General features: G+C 44.4%; 1 long non-coding RNA gene across 1 annotated transcript in view; it reads right to left on the minus strand.

Moving 5' to 3' along the window:
* Window positions 1-7,072: 7,072 nt before the first annotated feature.
* Window positions 7,073-17,512, minus strand: part of LOC133240104 (uncharacterized) — a 42,010-nt gene continuing 31,570 nt past the window's right edge. Inside the window, exon 4 of the long non-coding RNA XR_009734113.1 lies at window positions 7,073-7,735. This is a non-coding gene — a long non-coding RNA (uncharacterized LOC133240104). The remainder of the gene's footprint in view (window positions 7,736-17,512) is intronic.

Below are 17,512 nucleotides of genomic sequence, written 5' to 3' on the forward strand. Positions count from 1 at the left end.
TGTAAAAGCCCTGTGCTGCCTTCTAAAACCTTCATAAGTGACATATGTCACTTTCACTAATATTTTGTTGACTGTCAAGTCCTAGGATGATGCCTAACTTCAAAGAGGGTCAAAATGATACAGGTTCCCCCAGGGGTCTGCAAAGAAGGTGAATCAGAAAATGTATAAAGAGTCTCTTACAAGGCATGATAAAAACAAAGAATTAAAGCAAAGACATACAGATGGTCATCAGCTTAATGTATTAGCTACACAGTATGACTCTATTCCTTTGAAAACACTGATAGCAAAAAAAAAAAAAAAAAGAATCAAAGTTACATCTCACTTCTGAGAAAGACAATTTAAAGTGACAGTATGACCACAGTGATTTTTCTCCCAGTGGTTTTCCTTGTCATGAGTTCTGCTTTGTCAAGAGTTTTCCTTGCCCTGTCCCTGCTGTTTCCTTTCAGCCACATGGTGATGAAGTCACCCGTGCTCTAAGTTCTAGTCCGCTACTGGATGCGTTACACAGCTGTGACTCGACTGTGAGGACGACAGACTGTTAGTAACTTCCACGGCATACCTTTACCTTCTGATAGACGTGCAGGCAGCAGTGAGATGGTAATAGAAATAGCAACAGCAAGAACCATGGAGATAGTTCACAGACAAGCCAAGTCACAGGCAGCGTCTGAACTGCAGAGAAAGAAGAACCTGTGGGCTCATTTAGAGTGAGCTGTTTTGCAGATACGGAAACCCAGACCCCATAAGGTGCAAGCAGTTCCCTGCACCCTGCTCACAAGTGCCCAGACCCCGGACCAGCTGGAACCAGAAGGTCGATGATGCCCAGTTACCTCATCACGAACTGATCAGAAGGATGCCCACGAACTGATCACAGACCCCAAAACACCACTCCCTCATTCTGTGTTAAAAACCTTTTCCTGGGAGCTTCTGGGAGTTCCAGCGTCTTGAAGCACTAGCTCCCTGAACTCCTTGCTTGGCGCCTGCAGTAAATGCCGCCCTTTTTTCCACCACAATCCACTGGCAGTACATTGTCTTTACCACTTGTGAATAAGCGGACCCAAGTTTGGCTCAGGAATGAACCAGGTTTGGTTCCCTAGGCAGGTTAGTGCCCCTAGTGTCCTAGGGCATTTTGATTAAAGGAAAAGCCTTGGCTGGAACCATTTATCATCTGCCTTCTATTTTTGCTGAAACGTACCAGGCAACTTGATATCCACTCACTGCAGCGGAGGAGCCACTTTTAAAGTCTTATCTAAGAGAGTTCTTTAACGAATCACTGTCATCCCAGAGAAGACGAGGGGACCATCAATGTCTAATCTTCTTTTCTCTAGGGAGAACAAACTTCAGCTATTTATCAAGAGAATACAGTCAAATCCAACATAGTCACAATCTTTACTGACTCAATTCTAGAGACATGTATCTAGCATCTACCTTGTGCAGCAGAGTTTTAATACCTTAACTGGCTTTATCAACTTATTAAGTATTTATTAGAATACTTTTACAGATTAAGAAATCTGAAGCCCAGACTTGGGGCTGGGTTGTTTTATGAATTCAGGATTCCTTATTCTAGGGACTCCTGTAGTAGCTGTAGCCCTGTTCTCGGGAACTCTGTGGACCCATAAGAGGAGGAAAAGACAGGTGGACACATAAATATAAATGCACAGTAGCTTGTATGTTGAACACAATGCTATTTATCATTTGTTTAATTCTTAATATGCCCAGGCATCTGTTTAGGTGCCAGTTCCAAAAGAATTCCTTTGCTCATCACAAAACCCACAAAAGACTGATGGAAACTAAGAATTCGTTGGTGGTGGTTTAGGCACTTAGTTGTGTCCGACTCTTTGTGGCCCTGTGGACGGTGGCCCGCCCGGCTCCTCTGTCCACGGGGTTGTCCAGCAAGGACGCTGCAGCGGGCGCCATGCACACGTGGTCTCCGCACTCCACGTCCTTCCCCCGCCCTGACCAGAGTGCACGTTCATGCAGGCAAGGGCGCTTGTTTCATTTGTTGTGAATACCACATCCCTGAATAATGCCCGACACACAGTAGGAGCTCCATAAGTACTTGCTGAGTGTAAGACCTCGATAACCCACATTGGAAGAAGGCCTCCTAGAAAGCACAGCAGTATTTCCAGATGATCGTGGACTTTTTAAGTTTATACAGAAGTACAAAAAGTATGAGGACTCTGCCCAAGGTAAATTACCTTCCAAATCTAAATGTGACCAAGAATGGACTGTGAATGCACACGTTACGTGTTGCTGCTGATAGAAGTAGCTGGTGATACTATCCTGATGTGATGGAAGGGGACAGCTGTTCGGCGTGCGTTTTCTTTTATGTAACTTAAATTCTGAGTAAGATTTTCTTTTTCGGGGGGAATCTGAGGGATAATGTGAGCAGATTTTGCATTCCCCTCGCCTTCCCCATCTGCCCTTGGAGCCGCCTTGATCGTGACACCTGTTTCTCTGTCAGTGCGGCCCACTCACGGCAGAGCCTCTGGCTTTTGCTGTGGATGGCTGGAAAGTGTCAGGGAGCCTTGTTTGCTGGGTGAGTTTAGACAAGGTGTGCTGACTTTTTACCTGGATTTCTGTGCAGATCGGCAAAGAAGCCAGAGATTGGCTGTGACTTCTGTTCAGGGTTCAGCACCGTGGACCCAAGCGTGTCAATGAAGTTATGAAAGAAAGAATCTGTCTGAATCTAGAAACTTCTGGTTCTGTCAGGAGCATGTAAATCCTGAGATGCTTGTCATCTGTATTGGAAGTGAAAGAGTCAGAAGCCTTCTGGGCTCCATGGAGACGGTGCTAATGCTCTGGACTCTGTGAGCCAGTGGGCTTCACAACTCCTGGTGGGTTTTGTTCTTTGTCTCTGAATATCTATTAGTTAACAGACTAGACGTGAGAATCGGGTCATGGTGATGACTTTTTAGCTTTAGGTTTTGGGACGTTGGTTCTTTCTTGGGAGAACAGAAATCATTTCTTGAAGGATAACTATTGAAGCCACAAGAGTAGCCCCCAAATGGATACGACAATGTCAAGAGTGCAGACAGGAAGTAGTGGCCTGTGCACAGAACCCAAACTGGATGAACCTTTAGGAACCTTAGCAACAAGCCTGAGTCGGGCTAACACACGGGGCTTGGGGAGAACCAGCTCCCTGGTCTGTGACAAAGCAAAATGCCCTTTGCTGCGGTTCCTGCACAACCTTGCAGGGTCACATCACACACTCCTACACTGACATTGCAGAACAGATCTATCCTGACTAGCAGAAAAAAGCGAGTCATGCTCTCTGAAATGACAGTTTAGATAGGCATCCTCGTTGCCTTGTCCTTGGTAAAAGGCTTAGGATGTTATACTTTGACCAAACTTTTCTCATTCACCCTCTCCCTTTTTCTTTCTGCTAAGGATGGTGAACAGTTCACTCATGGGCTTGTGAGTTCAGGCATGCAGGAAAAAAGAGCTCAGCTCCCTTATGTCAGAGCTGCATATGTTGGTATCCCTAATTTTTTGACTAAATGCCAGAGTCTGCCAGTACTCTTTTGACTCAATGCCACAATTATTTGGGCAACAAACACCTTAAAAGAACCTAGAGAGTCTTGCAAAATTTAGGTTTCTGTATAAATCTATACTTTAAGAATAGCCCCTATTTATTGCTGCTCAGTGGACATTAGGCAGTGTAACAGAGAATTGGCAAATGCTGCCAGCTGGACACGACTGGACGCCAGGGAGCCCAGGGCAGGGTTTTCCAGTGAATCCAAGTCACCCTCCACTGGCTATTGAGATGGACAGTGCTCTGTGGGCCCGTCCAGGGTCTCCTGTCCGTCACGGACACAGAGGATGGGAGAGTCAATATGCAGTCAGACTCACGATCCGAAGTGCCCAACGGCATCGTCTGCTCTTAGTGTTAGACCCCACGCTCCGCATGGCATGTGAGCTACAGCCCAAGGGTGGGGCCAGGCTTCCCTCTGAAAGCATCCATAGTCTGTCTGAGAGCTCTGTCCAGGCTCAAGAGGGATGTGCTGGGATGGATCAGCACTGTTTGCCCAGAATATGGGCAGGGAAGTGAAATTTCAGGAGCCCCTGAAACGAACTTCCACAGTTAAACACCTGCCAGCATTCCCCTTGAACTTAAAAGTAGCTTATTTGGGGCTTGCCATTGATGAAGCTGCAGAATGTGTCTTGAAGAAAAGAAAATGGATATTCACAAAGTTTTTAGCTGTAACTTTTTGCCCTTGTGGGTTTTTTTTCATGCTTTATTACCTTAATCAGAAAAATGCGCATATTTTAAATGGTAATTCAACTTTTCCTGTATTTTTTGAATTAAGGTCTATTGTGGTACAGTTGCTTTACAATGTTGTGCTGGTTTCTACTACACAGCAAAGTGAATCAGTCACACACACACGTGTGTGTGTGTGTGTGTGTGTGTGTGTGTATGCATGCGTGCTATGTGGCTTCAGTCGTATCCAACCCTTTGTGACCCTGTGGACTGTAGGCCACCAAGTTTCTCCATCCATGAGATTCTCCAGGCAAGAACACTGGAGTGGGTTGCCATTCTTTCTCCAGGGGATCTTCCCAACCCAGGGGTCGAAGCCGGGTCTCCCACATTGCATGTGGATTCTTTACCATCTGAGCCACCAGGGAAGCCCAGATATATGTACACACATGGCTAATTCACACTGTGGTACAACATCATAAAGCAACTGTACTCCAATTCAAAACAGAAAATCTTAGAAATATATCCTGTTGCCCTCGGCCTCAGCAGCCCAAAGCCTTGGCTGGGCTTAGCGTCCCCGTGACAAGGAGACTGCTGTCTCTAGAGAAGACGCACGGCAGTGGCTCTTGTATCCTGTTCCAGAATGACATTTCTTAGCTTTCAGACCTTCGTTTTTAAAGTGAAATTTAGATGGTTGACCTCTGAGCAAATGATAGCCAGCCCACTGCCTGTTTTCATATGACCAGGAACTCAGCATAAGTTTTACATTGGATGAAATGGAAACTGAATTCGGATGCAAGTTAAGTGACATGTTCTCTTGGGCCATGAAGCCTAAGCTATTTACTATCTGGCCCTTTATAGGAAAAGAATATAAATGTTTCATTTAAAAGCTTGCATAACTAAATAATAATAAATTTAAATAACTTTGTGGCATACCTAGTTACTGTTTTTATTCCCATAAATGCTGGCTCATGAGATTTATGAAATGTGAAAAAAAATTAAGTGAATTAAGTCAAAGAATTTCAAAATCAAAATGACTGGATGATTAAATGGCAGAGTAGTTCTAAGAACTGCATCACAAGAAAGTCATTTTGAACTGAATTGTGTCTGAGAGGTGGATCTGAGGCTGGAGGGGACCTGGGACCCTTGGCTGCCCCTGGAAACGCACCTGCTCCAGCAACAAAAGACGAAGAGACTACAAGGGATCAGAAACTGCATGCTTGTGTGGCCGGGACAAACTATAGACAACAAGGTGTAAATGCACCCAAACCCAGCTACTTCTGAGGCAAAAGCCAGGAGCAAAAGCAGGGTGCCGCGGATGCCCCCTGCACTCAATGCCACCAAAGGGCTGGGCAGACCACCTAGGACGTGCGTCCAGCCTCACCCGGGGCCCATCCCCACCCTCCTCCCCATCCCTGCCCTCCTCCCCATCCCCATCACAGCAGCTCGCACACCTTGGGCTCATCCCCGCCCTCCTCCCCATCCCCATCACAGCAGCTCGCACACCTTGGGCTCATCCCCGCCCTCCTCCCCATCCACGCCCTCCTCCCCATCCCCATCACAGCAGCTCGCACACCTTGGGCTCATCCCCGCCCTCCTCCCCATCCCCATCACAGCAGCTCGCACACCTTGGGCTCATCCCCGCCCTCCTCCCCATCCCCATCACAGCAGCTCGCACACCTTGGGCTCATCCCCGCCCTCCTCCCCATCCCCATCACAGCAGCTCGCACACCTTGGGCTCATCCCCGCCCTCCTCCCCATCCACGCCCTCCTCCCCATGCCCGCCCTCCTCCCCATCCCTGCCCTCCTCCCCATCCCCATCACAGCAGCTCCCACACCTCAGACCCATCCCCCGCCTCCTCCCCATCCCCATCACAGCAGCTCCCACACCCCAGGCCCATCCTCACCCTCCTCCCCATCCCCACCCTCCTCCCCATCCCCAAGAAGGCAGTTACCACACCTCTGACCATCCTCCCCCTCCTCCCTATCCTCATCTTCCTCCCCATCCCCAGCACAGCAGTTCCCCACTCCTCAGGCCCATCCCCGCCCTCCTCCCCATCCCCATCACAGCAGCTCACACACCTTGGGCTCATCCCCGCCCTCCTCCCCATCCACGCCCTCCTCCCCATGCCCGCCCTCCTCCCCATCCCTGCCCTCCTCCCCATCCCCATCACGGCAGCTCCCACACCCCGGGCCCATCCTCACCCTCCTCCCTATCCCCATCACAGCAGCTCCCACACCTCAGGGAGCAAACTAGGGTGCCTCTTGTTCTCACTCCCTCCCACCCCCTGCAGCAGGGGTCCCCATCGAGCCTTGCCTGAATTTCTTGTCTGCCCTCTTATCAATTTCTATTGATTAAGGAAGGCTAAAATCCCGCTCAGTAACAACTCCATCAATACAAATGGCGTGGTTAGAACAACCTAGGATTCAGGTTGGTCAAGGTCATTCTTGAGGTACCCCTGAAGGTGAGTTGCTGGAATATATTTCACTCTTGAAGCCAATCTTTCTAGCAGGATATTCAGACTTTAAAGTGAGCCTTGAACCCCTGGGAGTTGTTAAAATGCTGATACTGAAGGGGCGGGTCTGGGCCTCAGCCTGAGAGTCTGCATCTCTTGCAGGGATGTGAGGCTGCTGCTCTGTGGTTTGCGAGTCAAGAAGAAAGATTCTGGTACCTTCTTTGCTTCAAAACTTCACCACTTTTCCCTTGAACTGTGATTCAGCTTGACTGCAGAGGTGGTGCTTTGCCCTTGAAAGCCAAGATCATAAAAATCACAGAACACCTGGACCAAGTTTTTGTTTTCCCGACAACATTTTATAGCGCTGGCATTCCATCAGTCAGAGGCTGGTATGGAAATTATACAGAACAATTGCCTCAGACTGTGTGCGTCTACCTGGAGGCCAAAGTGACAGTCTGATCCTGCCCCTGTGAAATTACAGATGCTGTAAATTAATCGGGCTTTGCAAATAGCAGACAAATGCTGATGAAGGGGGAAAAAAAAGCAGTAATCTGTAATAACCATAGATACACAGATTCTAACAGAAGCTAATTGTTATTGGGGTTATGCTAAAATTCATCCCATCTGTGTGTGTAAATAAGACTGTGTGCTAACTTTCCATCATAAGGGATTATGCAAAATCACAAAGCTTTGAGTTGTTATTGAATATTATTCTGACTTCTAAACTATGCATTAGAGGTAAATAAACTAGCAGATTGAATTTCCAGCTTCCTTCTTTGGAGAAGTGAGTCAGTCTTTTCACAGATTTCATTCTGTCTTCCCAGCTTTAGGTTCATTTACGAGGGCGCCTTCCTCTCTTCTGCCTTTCCTGTTTCCCTTTGTTCTTTCCTCTTTCTTCCATGTTTTCTTTGTCTCTTTTGTGTGTGTGTGTGTGTAGAGATTCTCTGGTATTTAAGGCAGAAAGACTTTGCTCTATCTTCTATTTATGTAATTCATGGTGACAGAGGAAAAAAAAATCGGTCTTCTTTCTTTTGAGATCCACAGTCACATAAAGAAATGATTTGTGGAACCAAGAAGGACATGTCTATAAAGCAAACCAAGAAAAAATAATTTGATGTTATTATTAATGAAGCAGGTGGCACATCTTTTCAAAATCCCATTTGAGCTGGGCAGTGATTTGCAATGAAAGCTGACATGTTCATTTTTGCCAGGCTAACAAACCCAAGGCCTACTGAAAGCGAGGGCAAAGAAAAAATAAGCAAGAAAAGAGAAAACACGTTAAAAGTCCTTAGTTTCTGTTGCAGAATTTGTGTTGTTTTCCCTTTAGAAAGTTAGTTCTTAGCTCTATTTGTTACCACAGCCTTTCTGATATGATGGAGATCAATCAAACAAAGGCTGGAGCTAACAGGAAGTAATTCTTAATTCGGGAGTGAGGAAGTTTGAGGTAGTCTGCTCTCTATGGTTGCTTTGTAAGACTTTTTTTGAGACTAAAAACATAATTGCTTGGAGTAATTTGTGCTCAGGATTTCTGGGTTAAGCTTTGTAAAATAATAAGCATGTTTAATGCACAGATTATGTGTCCCGTCACATGGCCTCTCTACTTTTATTAAGTCACGTGACTAGTCTGGTGTGGTAGCTACCGTTCAGTCTCTGTCATGTCCGACTCTGTGACCCCATGGACTGTAGCCCACCAGGCTCCTCATACAGGAGAGAATTGACCTTTAGAAGGAATTTCTCACTAGACCTGTCTGGGCTATAATTCTTTCTCATTTTAACAGAAGAGATTTTAATACTTATGAATATTTTAGAATTCTACTTAGATTTTTTTTCCCCCTTCACTGAAAGAATGCTCATGAAATTGAATTTTTTTTTTTTCCTTTTGTAACGAGCATGGTCCATGCACCAGCTGGAAACTCTATTTTCTTGCTAGAGGCAGTTCACACAGTAACTTATCCTAATTCATCTTAGGGAGGAAGCATTTATAACACTGGATTCATCCAGAGCACCTGAGTAATGAGAAATTGTATCTGATTTTAGGCTGGGATGCTGAGAACCTTGTCTAGAAGGACAATTGCTTCCGTGACACCTGAGGTAAGGCTGGCACTGAGGTAGTATTCTGATTTCCCGCAGAAACATGTAATTCTGTGGGGGAAATTGTTTCATTTCCATGTTGTAGAAAAATCAAACAACTCTCTTGACCCTTAACGTGTTCTTTTAAGCTGTATTTTTTAGAAATTAAGAGCTAGAAAATAACAAATGCAAGAATGTTATGTCCACTTACTCTGTAGAATGTGGTTGACTCAAACTTCCAGAACCCAACTTAAAGGGAGGAGTGACCCAGCTCCATCATACGACTCCTGCCACACACATCAACATTCCAAATTAAAGATCACTTGCGTTTATGAATTTCACTGGATGAAAAATATCACCCTTTTTCTACTTAGTAACTTTTCCAGAAATTGCTTTCTATTCTCTGTGGCTTTTCAGAAAAAAAATATCCCTTGTATAAAATGGTATAGCCACTATGTTAGACAGTATGGAGAGTCCTCAAAAAACTAAAAATAAAGTTGTCATACGATCCAGCAATCTCAGTCCTAGGCAAATACCAGGACAAAACTATAATTCAAAAAGATACATGCCCCCCTGTTTTCAGAGCAGCACTATTTATAATAGCCAAGACATGGGAGGAGCCTGGTGGGCTGCACTCCGTGGGGTCGCTAAGAGTCGGACACGATTGAGCGACTTCACTTTCACTTTTGACTTTCATGCACTGGAGAAGGAAATGACAACCCACTCCAGTGTTCTTGCCTGGAGAATCCCAGGGATGGCAGAGCCTGGTGGGCTGCCATCTATGGGGTCGCACAGAGTGGGACACGACTGAAGTGACTTAGCAGCTTAGCAGCAGACATGGGAACGACTTAAATGTCCATCAGCAGGTGAATGATGAAGATGGGGAGCATATATACAATGGAGTACTACCCAGCCATAAAAAAGAATGAAATAATGCATTCCCAGTAACGTGGATGCACCTAGAGATTGTCACACTACGTGAAGCAGGTCAGAAAGAGAATGATAAATACCCTGTATCACTAATACGTGGGATCTAAAATATGTCAGATGAACTTGTCTGTGAAACAGAAACAGATTCACAAAGAGAGCAGGCTTGTGATTGCCAGCGGCTTCTCACTGTTCTCTTAATTCCAGAATTATGGTCTGCTGTGGATTTTACCTTATGAATATGAACTTCTGTGGACTCCTAGGATTTTGGCAGGTGGGTTTCACAGGTAAACGTTTTGAATGGAATTCAGGGCTTGGGAATTCAGTTCCAGTTGAATTCGATTCCCATGCCACTTCTGGGGAGGGCCCTCCAGAGTGCTCTAAGGGACATGCATTGGGTCCTCAGTTGCTCAATGGTGATTACAGCAAAGTTCTGATGGAAACTGACTCTTTACCAAGACTCAGACATTGACCAAATGCCTCAGGAGATTTAATTTACCTGAAAGAAAATCTTGATCCCTCATCCCTTTCCATGATTTAAAGCGGAACAACTGGATAAATAAAGTGGAGAACGCATCACCCTCATTGAAGAGCAATGACCCATGCCAACATTTTACCATCACTCTATCACAGCTTACTATCATTTCTAATATGGGATTAAATATATTTTATCTAATTATGTTTCTGAAACTGAAAATGGCATTTTATTTACTATTTAATACATGTACAAATACCAAAAGAATATGCCACTCAACATGTAATTTTCTGCCTTATTTTGCATCTGTCATGAAATGGGATGAGCTGGACCAGCTGTTTACAACCTAGTGTGAGGCCATAGCATTTTCTTCCAAAGACATTCCTTTTTTTTTTTTTTTCTTCCACTCTTTCGTACACTGTTGCCAGCTGCTGAAGCTGCTGCTCAAAGGAGTCAGTTCTGAAGTCCATTACTTCTGTAGCTCTGGACTTGCAGCGCTCATAATAAGCTTCCTACTAGTTTGCATTCTTCTTGAGGCTGACCTCCTCACACTTGAAGGAGAGCCATTCGATCCTGTGGCTCCGCAGACACGTTTCTCCCCCATTTGCCTAATGCTCAGAATAATAACAACTCTATTTGTGGCATCTCCAGGCCTAAAATGCTATTAAATTGCAGGCACTTTTTCAATTGTGACTGAAGATAGCTTCTAACTACAGAACTAACAGTGAAGTGTATAAATAGGATTAAACAACCAAACCCTGCCATGTCAGAGAAGAAATCGTTTGAAATACAAAGTAGTTCACAGAAAATGCCAAATATAATGTGAACAAATTCAAAAATAGAGACTCTGAAACTAGTTTAAAATATAGGCTATGATACAAATGCATGTGAAATGTTTCTCTGGACAATTCTCGGGGATGAAAAATGAGATAATTATTATAAAAAGATAATGAAGTAGGTAGCTTGTGATTAATAAATTTGATCAATGAATTTCATCTTGACTAAAATCTAGAACTTCCGTCTTCATGTGTAGGTAAAGGAAAACCTTTTTTCACCCAACAAAGTGTCTAATATCCTATGTTAGCTTTAGAATTCATGTGCATTTGTTTCTCCATCGGTTATTCTGAGAGTAACGGGCTCTTTTAGTGGGCTAGTTTTGAACACGGCTGACCCTAGAGTAACAGTTTTGAACTGCACACATGGGTTCACTTACACTCAGATATTCTTCCACAGTAAATATGACAGTGTTACAATAATAGTGTAAATTAGGTGTTTTACATACTATTTCTAGGTGAGGAAACTAGGACTGAGAATCTTGTGTAACTTGTATAAAATTTCACAGCTTTGAGTGGTCATGCTGAAATTCCAATTAAGATGGTCTCAAGGCAATGGCACCCCACTCCAGTACTCTTGCCTGGAAAATCCCATGGACCGAGGAGTCTGGTGGGCTGCAGTCCATGGGGTCGCTGAGGGTCGGACACAACTGAGCGACTTCACTTTCACTTTTCACTTTCGTGCATTGGAGAAGGAAATGGCAACCCACTCCAGTGTTCTTGCCTGGAGAATCCCAGGGACGGGGGAGCCTGGTAGATGGCCATCTATGGGGTCGCACAGAGTCAGACATGACTGAAGCAACTTAGCAGCAGCAGCAGCAGCAGCAGCACATAAGTGACTAATAAGGACTCACTGTAGAGCACAGGGAACTCTACCAAATGTTCTGTAATAACCTATATGGGAAAAGAATCTGCAAAAGAATAACCATACATAGCATATATATATCTATATAACTGATAAGTTTGCTGTACACCTGAAACAAACACAACATAAATTAAAAAAATTTTTAAAGATGGTTTTACTTCAAAGCTTGTGGCCTAGAACTTACAACTAAACTCAAGTGTATAAATGGTGTATCCTTCTTCAGACTGAGGTTCCGCTTTATCATTGGAGTCCTGCCTTGGTAACCTGCTCGCAGAGTCTCTGGGTCTGCCTTCTAAATCCCTCAACACCACTAAGTTCATCTCCACACACATCTTGTTCAAGAGCTGGGTTTTTGTGGCCTTAACCCAACCACAAGAGCCCTGCTGCCTCCTGGCCTACTTTGGTAAGGCTTCCAGGTTAGATATCCAAGTGTGACTCCCTTCTCCCCTGGACTTCCCCTGACTCTGCTCTGGCTAGTCACTGGGAAGACTGGAAAAGTGGGATATAATATAGTGGTAAAGAACAACAACTACAAAATCTTATTTTCAAAATTCAGAATCCAACCATGCCAATCCCCTGCTTAATGGGATCCTAATGTCCAACTCAAGGATGTTTTATGAGGCTATAAGAAGCTAATCGATGCAAGGAGATATGCAAAGCACCTGGCCCAGGGTAATATGCCTAATAAATGGGAAATAATGTTGTTGCTCCCACTATTAGTAGATCATTTCTGTAGATATCTGTGTGTGGCCTTTCAGAAATAATAATGTCAGCATGCCAAGCTGAGATGGGATCACAGAGGTGTGTAAATGACTGAATCGTAGACACTTGTGTGTCTCATCCTGGGGTTGTGTACAAAGGCATGCAAGCTGTGTGCCAAAGTGCAACCAATAAATGTGTTTCTCTAAAGTCATTTTATATTTTTTTTCTCCTTAAGAAAAATATTTTATCCTTTCACTTTCCTTTAGGGCACATTTGTTTTTCTTGTCTAAGGTGCTCATGCTTTCAGCAAACTAAGGCACACATGAGGAGCTATTTAGGACGGCAGAATAAGATCCAATATTCACATAGCAGGCACTGTACTTCCTGTGCCTAATTCCACCCTTTTAGTAATGGTGAGAGGTTGGTGCTGTCGTTTACCCCCACTGTAAAGACGGAGAAAGGCCCAGAGAAAAGCAACTTTCTAATGAGTCTTTTTTGCCCAACGGTGAAGCTCATATGTCTTGTCCTTAAATCATTTTTGCATATTACCATTCTAGAACATCCTTGCAAATAGGTATTTCTAGACTCTGTCAGGAGGTGACAAGCATAATGTTTTTTCTACAAACATGGAGCCTTCAATCATTGGTAAGTATTCTGTGCCCTTGACAGCTGGTTATGAAAAGCCTTCTAACTAAAAATTAAAAAAAATTTCATTGGCGTATAGTTGATTTAGAATGTCCTGTTGGTTTCAGGTGTACAGCAAAGTGATCAGTCACACATACGCATGGACCCACTCTGTTTAGATTCTTTTCCCATGTAAGTCATCACACATTACAGGGTCCCAACCTCCAGGCCATGGACCAATAACTCCCATTGGATCAGCGCATTAGGTTAGAAATAAAGTGCACAATAAATGTGATGCACTTGAATCATCCCCAACCAATCCCGCCTGCCCCTGGAAAAATTGTCTTCCCTGAAACTGGTCGCTGTGCCAAAAAGGCTGGGCACCGCACTTATGGAGTATTGAGTAGAGTTCCCCATGCTATACATAATTAAGGTTTCCTTGTTTACTTATTTTGGTAACTTTTGTTTTTGCAATAATTCCAATGTTAAAGATCAGCTTCAAGAATAATTCAGAGATTTCCGCAAGATGGCGAACTAAAAGTTCCCAATTCTTGCCCCCCCCCAACCCTCCGAGAAGAAAAAACAACTAAAAGAATGAATAAACAATTGCATTACAGTGAAAACAGCTGTGGGAGGGCTCTGGCCTAATCTACAGAACCCGGAGGCGCAAAAACAGAGAGAACGGCTGCACAGAAGGGCAAGGAAGCCTCTTCGTGTCCCCAGCCCCCAATCCAGCACAACCTGGGGTCAAGAGGACCCCACGCGCAGTTACCACCGCGACTCCTTTAGATGAAGCCTCTCCTAGAAGTTAAAGCCGTCCTCAAGAGCTTCCTAAGTAAAGGCCCAGCTTTGAAACTGGAAGTTAAGATGGATCCATCCGTCATGGGTGGAATGACTGTTCCTATTGGAGAGAAATATGTTGAGATGTCTGCGAACACCAAGATTCAGAAGCTGAGCAGCGCAGTGCGGGAGATTTTCCAAAAATGTTGATTTCTAAAAGTGAAAATTCTTAAACTTGGAGCAGCAATAAAATGCTTCCTCTACCAAAAAAAAAAAAAAAAAAAAAGAGAGAGAGAGAGAGAGCCTCCTAGCGTTCCTTCCCCTTGTGGGGGAAAAGGAGGTCAGGAGGACCCCAGAAGCCCCCCACCACCTACACCCATAGCGTCTGCCACTGAGGTGCCCCTCTTTCTTCCCTGAGGATGACCCGAGTTGGCAGCTGCTCAGAGGCCACACCGCTGCCCTTTGCTGGAGCGGGAGCCGGAACCACACCCCCAAGACGAGACCCACGGTCCCCTCCGCCCTGACACAACGGGCTGTGCCGGAGCCCCACCTCCGTCACCCCGCGGTAAGCCCCTACTTGTGCTCGTGTTCCGGACCCCAGTGCCACTGTCTGCACCCGGGCACCAGACCCCGGGCCGAGAAAGGTCCTCTCGCCTACGACTTCCACCCGTGAGGGAAAGAGGGAGCAGGGAGACCCTGGAAGGTTTCACCTCCGAGGATCCCAGCTGCGCTCCCTGGTGTCCTAAACACCAAGGGTCCTAGCGGCGGAGGACTCTCGTCAATGCTGAGCTGAGCTGCGAAAGGCTGCCTGCGCTGCTTGGAGCTGAAGACGATGCTGTGTACCCCAGAGTCAGAGCCACTGCGCCTCAGCCAGCCAGGACCCTCGGACCAAAGCGCAGGCAAAGGTCTTTCCACACTGAAGCCAGACTGGAAAGTCTAGAAAGGTTCCCGCTCTCTCAGATGCACAGACAACAACATAAGGCTAACAGAAACGCAAAAAATTAAGGAAATAGCACACACTAAAGGAAGAAGATACTTTCTCAACTCCAAAGAATCAGAACAATTGTTTTTATAAACTCAGTAAGCTACAAGACAACAGAGAGACAGCTCAACAAAATCAGGAAAACAACATATGCACAAGATGAGAAGTTTAGAAAGAAATAAAAATCATAAAAAAAATTAAAAAAAGAAATAAAAATCATAAAAAAAAGAACTCAAAAAGAGAAATGCTGGAGCTGAAGAATACAATGAATGACATGAAAATTGTAATAAAGAGCTTCAACAACACTTGAGCAGAAGAAGGAATCTGTGAACACACACTGTAAAAAGTATTGTGTGAACACAATAACAAAAGAAGCAAAGCCTGGATGGCAGGATAAACGTGTGGTGCTTTTTTGTTGTTGTTGTTAAATCAACTTTTATTTTTATTTTTTTATTATTATTTTTTTATTCAATTTTAATTAAAAAAAAAATTATACATGTGTTCCCCATCCTGAATCCTCCTCCCTCCTCCCTCCCCATACCATCCCTCTGGGTCTTGAAGCTAAGTTTTTTATCAACATAAAATAGAAGTCTATAAATGCAAGATATTTTGTGCAAGTCTTCAATCATAAAGAAAAAGCATAGACAAAAAAGAGAATATTCGAAGCAGATCACTATAAAAATCGTAATAAAAGAAGATAAAAGAGGAAAAGAGGGAGGAAAGAACTGCAAAACAGAAAACAACAGAATGGCAATAGTAAATCCTCATTTATCAATAATTGCTTTAAAACATGGATTAAACTCACCAATCGAAAGGGATAGAGTGGACAAAGAGGGAAAAAAATAAAAAACAAGATCCAACAATATATTACCCTGCTAAGTCACTTCAGTTGTGTCCGACTCTGTGCGACCCCATAGACGGCAGTCTACTAGGCTCCTCTGTCCCTGGGATTCTCCAGGCAAGAACACTGGAGTAGGTTGCCATTTCCTTCTCCAATGCAGGAAAGTGAAAAGTGGAAGTGAAGTCGCTCAGTCGTGTCTGACCCTCAGTGACCTCATGGACTGCAGCCTTCCAGGCTCCTCCATCCATGGGGTTTTCCAGGCAAGAGTACTGGAGTGGGGTGCCATTGCCTTCTCTGATGAAAGGCTCACTTTACTATTTTTGTAAGATTTTTTTTTTTTTTTTGACGTGGACCATTTTTAAAGTCTTTGTTGAATTTGTTACAATATTGTTTCTGTTTTATGTTTTGGTTTTTTCCACCCCAAGGCATGTGTGATCTTAGCTCCCCAATCTGGGATCAAACCTGCAACCTTTGCATTGGAAGGCAAAGTCTTAACCACTGGGCCACCAAGGAAGTCCCTAGAGACTCACTTTATTTAATGATACACGTGGGCTGAAAGTAAAGGATTGGAAAAGATGGGTCATGAAAATGGTAACGCAAAGAAGGCAGGAGCGGCTCTTACACAAAACAGACTTCATGTCTAGAGCTGTCTCCAGAGACAGGGAAACCTTTGTGCTATGTTGTTTTTATAATATTTTACCATTTATCTTATTTTTGGCTGTGCTGGGTCTTTGTTGCTGGGTGGGCTTTCTCTAGCTGCGGTGCGCGGGCTTCTCATCGCAGCAGCTCCTTCTGCCGCGGGTGGCCCCCAGGGCTCTGGCGCTCAGGAGCTTGGCTGCCCCGCGGCCTGTGGGATCTTCTCGGCTCAGGGATGGAGCCTGTGTCACCTGCACTGGCAGGAAGATTCTCATGCCCTGCACCACTAAGGAAGCCCATTCTTTTGACTTTCTAACTCCATACTTCCTTCTGTACTTATTAGTTGACATTCCAACTATGGGGACAATTTGTGTACCAGCGGGGACTCCTGAATTCTTATTTTATTCACTAGATTATACTCACTCTCATCGTTCCTTTTGGTTCTCGAAATTCTCCATATTTGGCTCGTGGGAGCTCCTCAACCTTGGTTCTTTCTGACATACCCTGTCATTCTCCAAACCCTGTCTTCCTCTCTGGCTAATCATATGCTTAAGGTCCATCTAAAGGTTTTCCTGCTTTATCCTTGGAACCAGCAACTCCCCTCTGGCTCCCTTTAGCAGAGGATGGTATAACAAAGCAGGATTTGGCCTGTAGATCTAATATACGCTTTAAAGTTCTCTTGAAAAGGATCAAACCAGATCTTGAAGGTGTGAGTGGCCTGTTCATAATGTCCAGATAATAAACCACTAGACCATTCAGGTATGACCTAAATCAAATCCCTTATGATTATACAGTGAGAAAAAGATTTAAGGACCTAGATCTGATAGATAGAGTGCCTGATCAACTATGGAATGAGGTTTGTGACATTGTACAGGAGACAGGGATCAAGACCATCCCCATGGAAAAGAAATGCAAAAAAGCAAAATGGCTGTCTGGGGAGGCCATACAAATAGCTGTGAAAAGAAGAGAAGCGAAAAGCAAAGGAGAAAAGGAAAGATATAAGCATCTGAATGCAGAGTTCCAAAGAATAGCAAGAAGAGATAAGAAAGACTTCCTCAGCGACCAATGCAAAGAAATAGAGGAAAACAACAGAATGGGAAAGACTAGAGATCTCTTCAAGAAAATT

The sequence above is a fragment of the Bos javanicus genome, chromosome 27 (assembly GCF_032452875.1).
Source record: "Bos javanicus breed banteng chromosome 27, ARS-OSU_banteng_1.0, whole genome shotgun sequence".
NCBI lineage: Eukaryota > Metazoa > Chordata > Mammalia > Artiodactyla > Bovidae > Bos > Bos javanicus.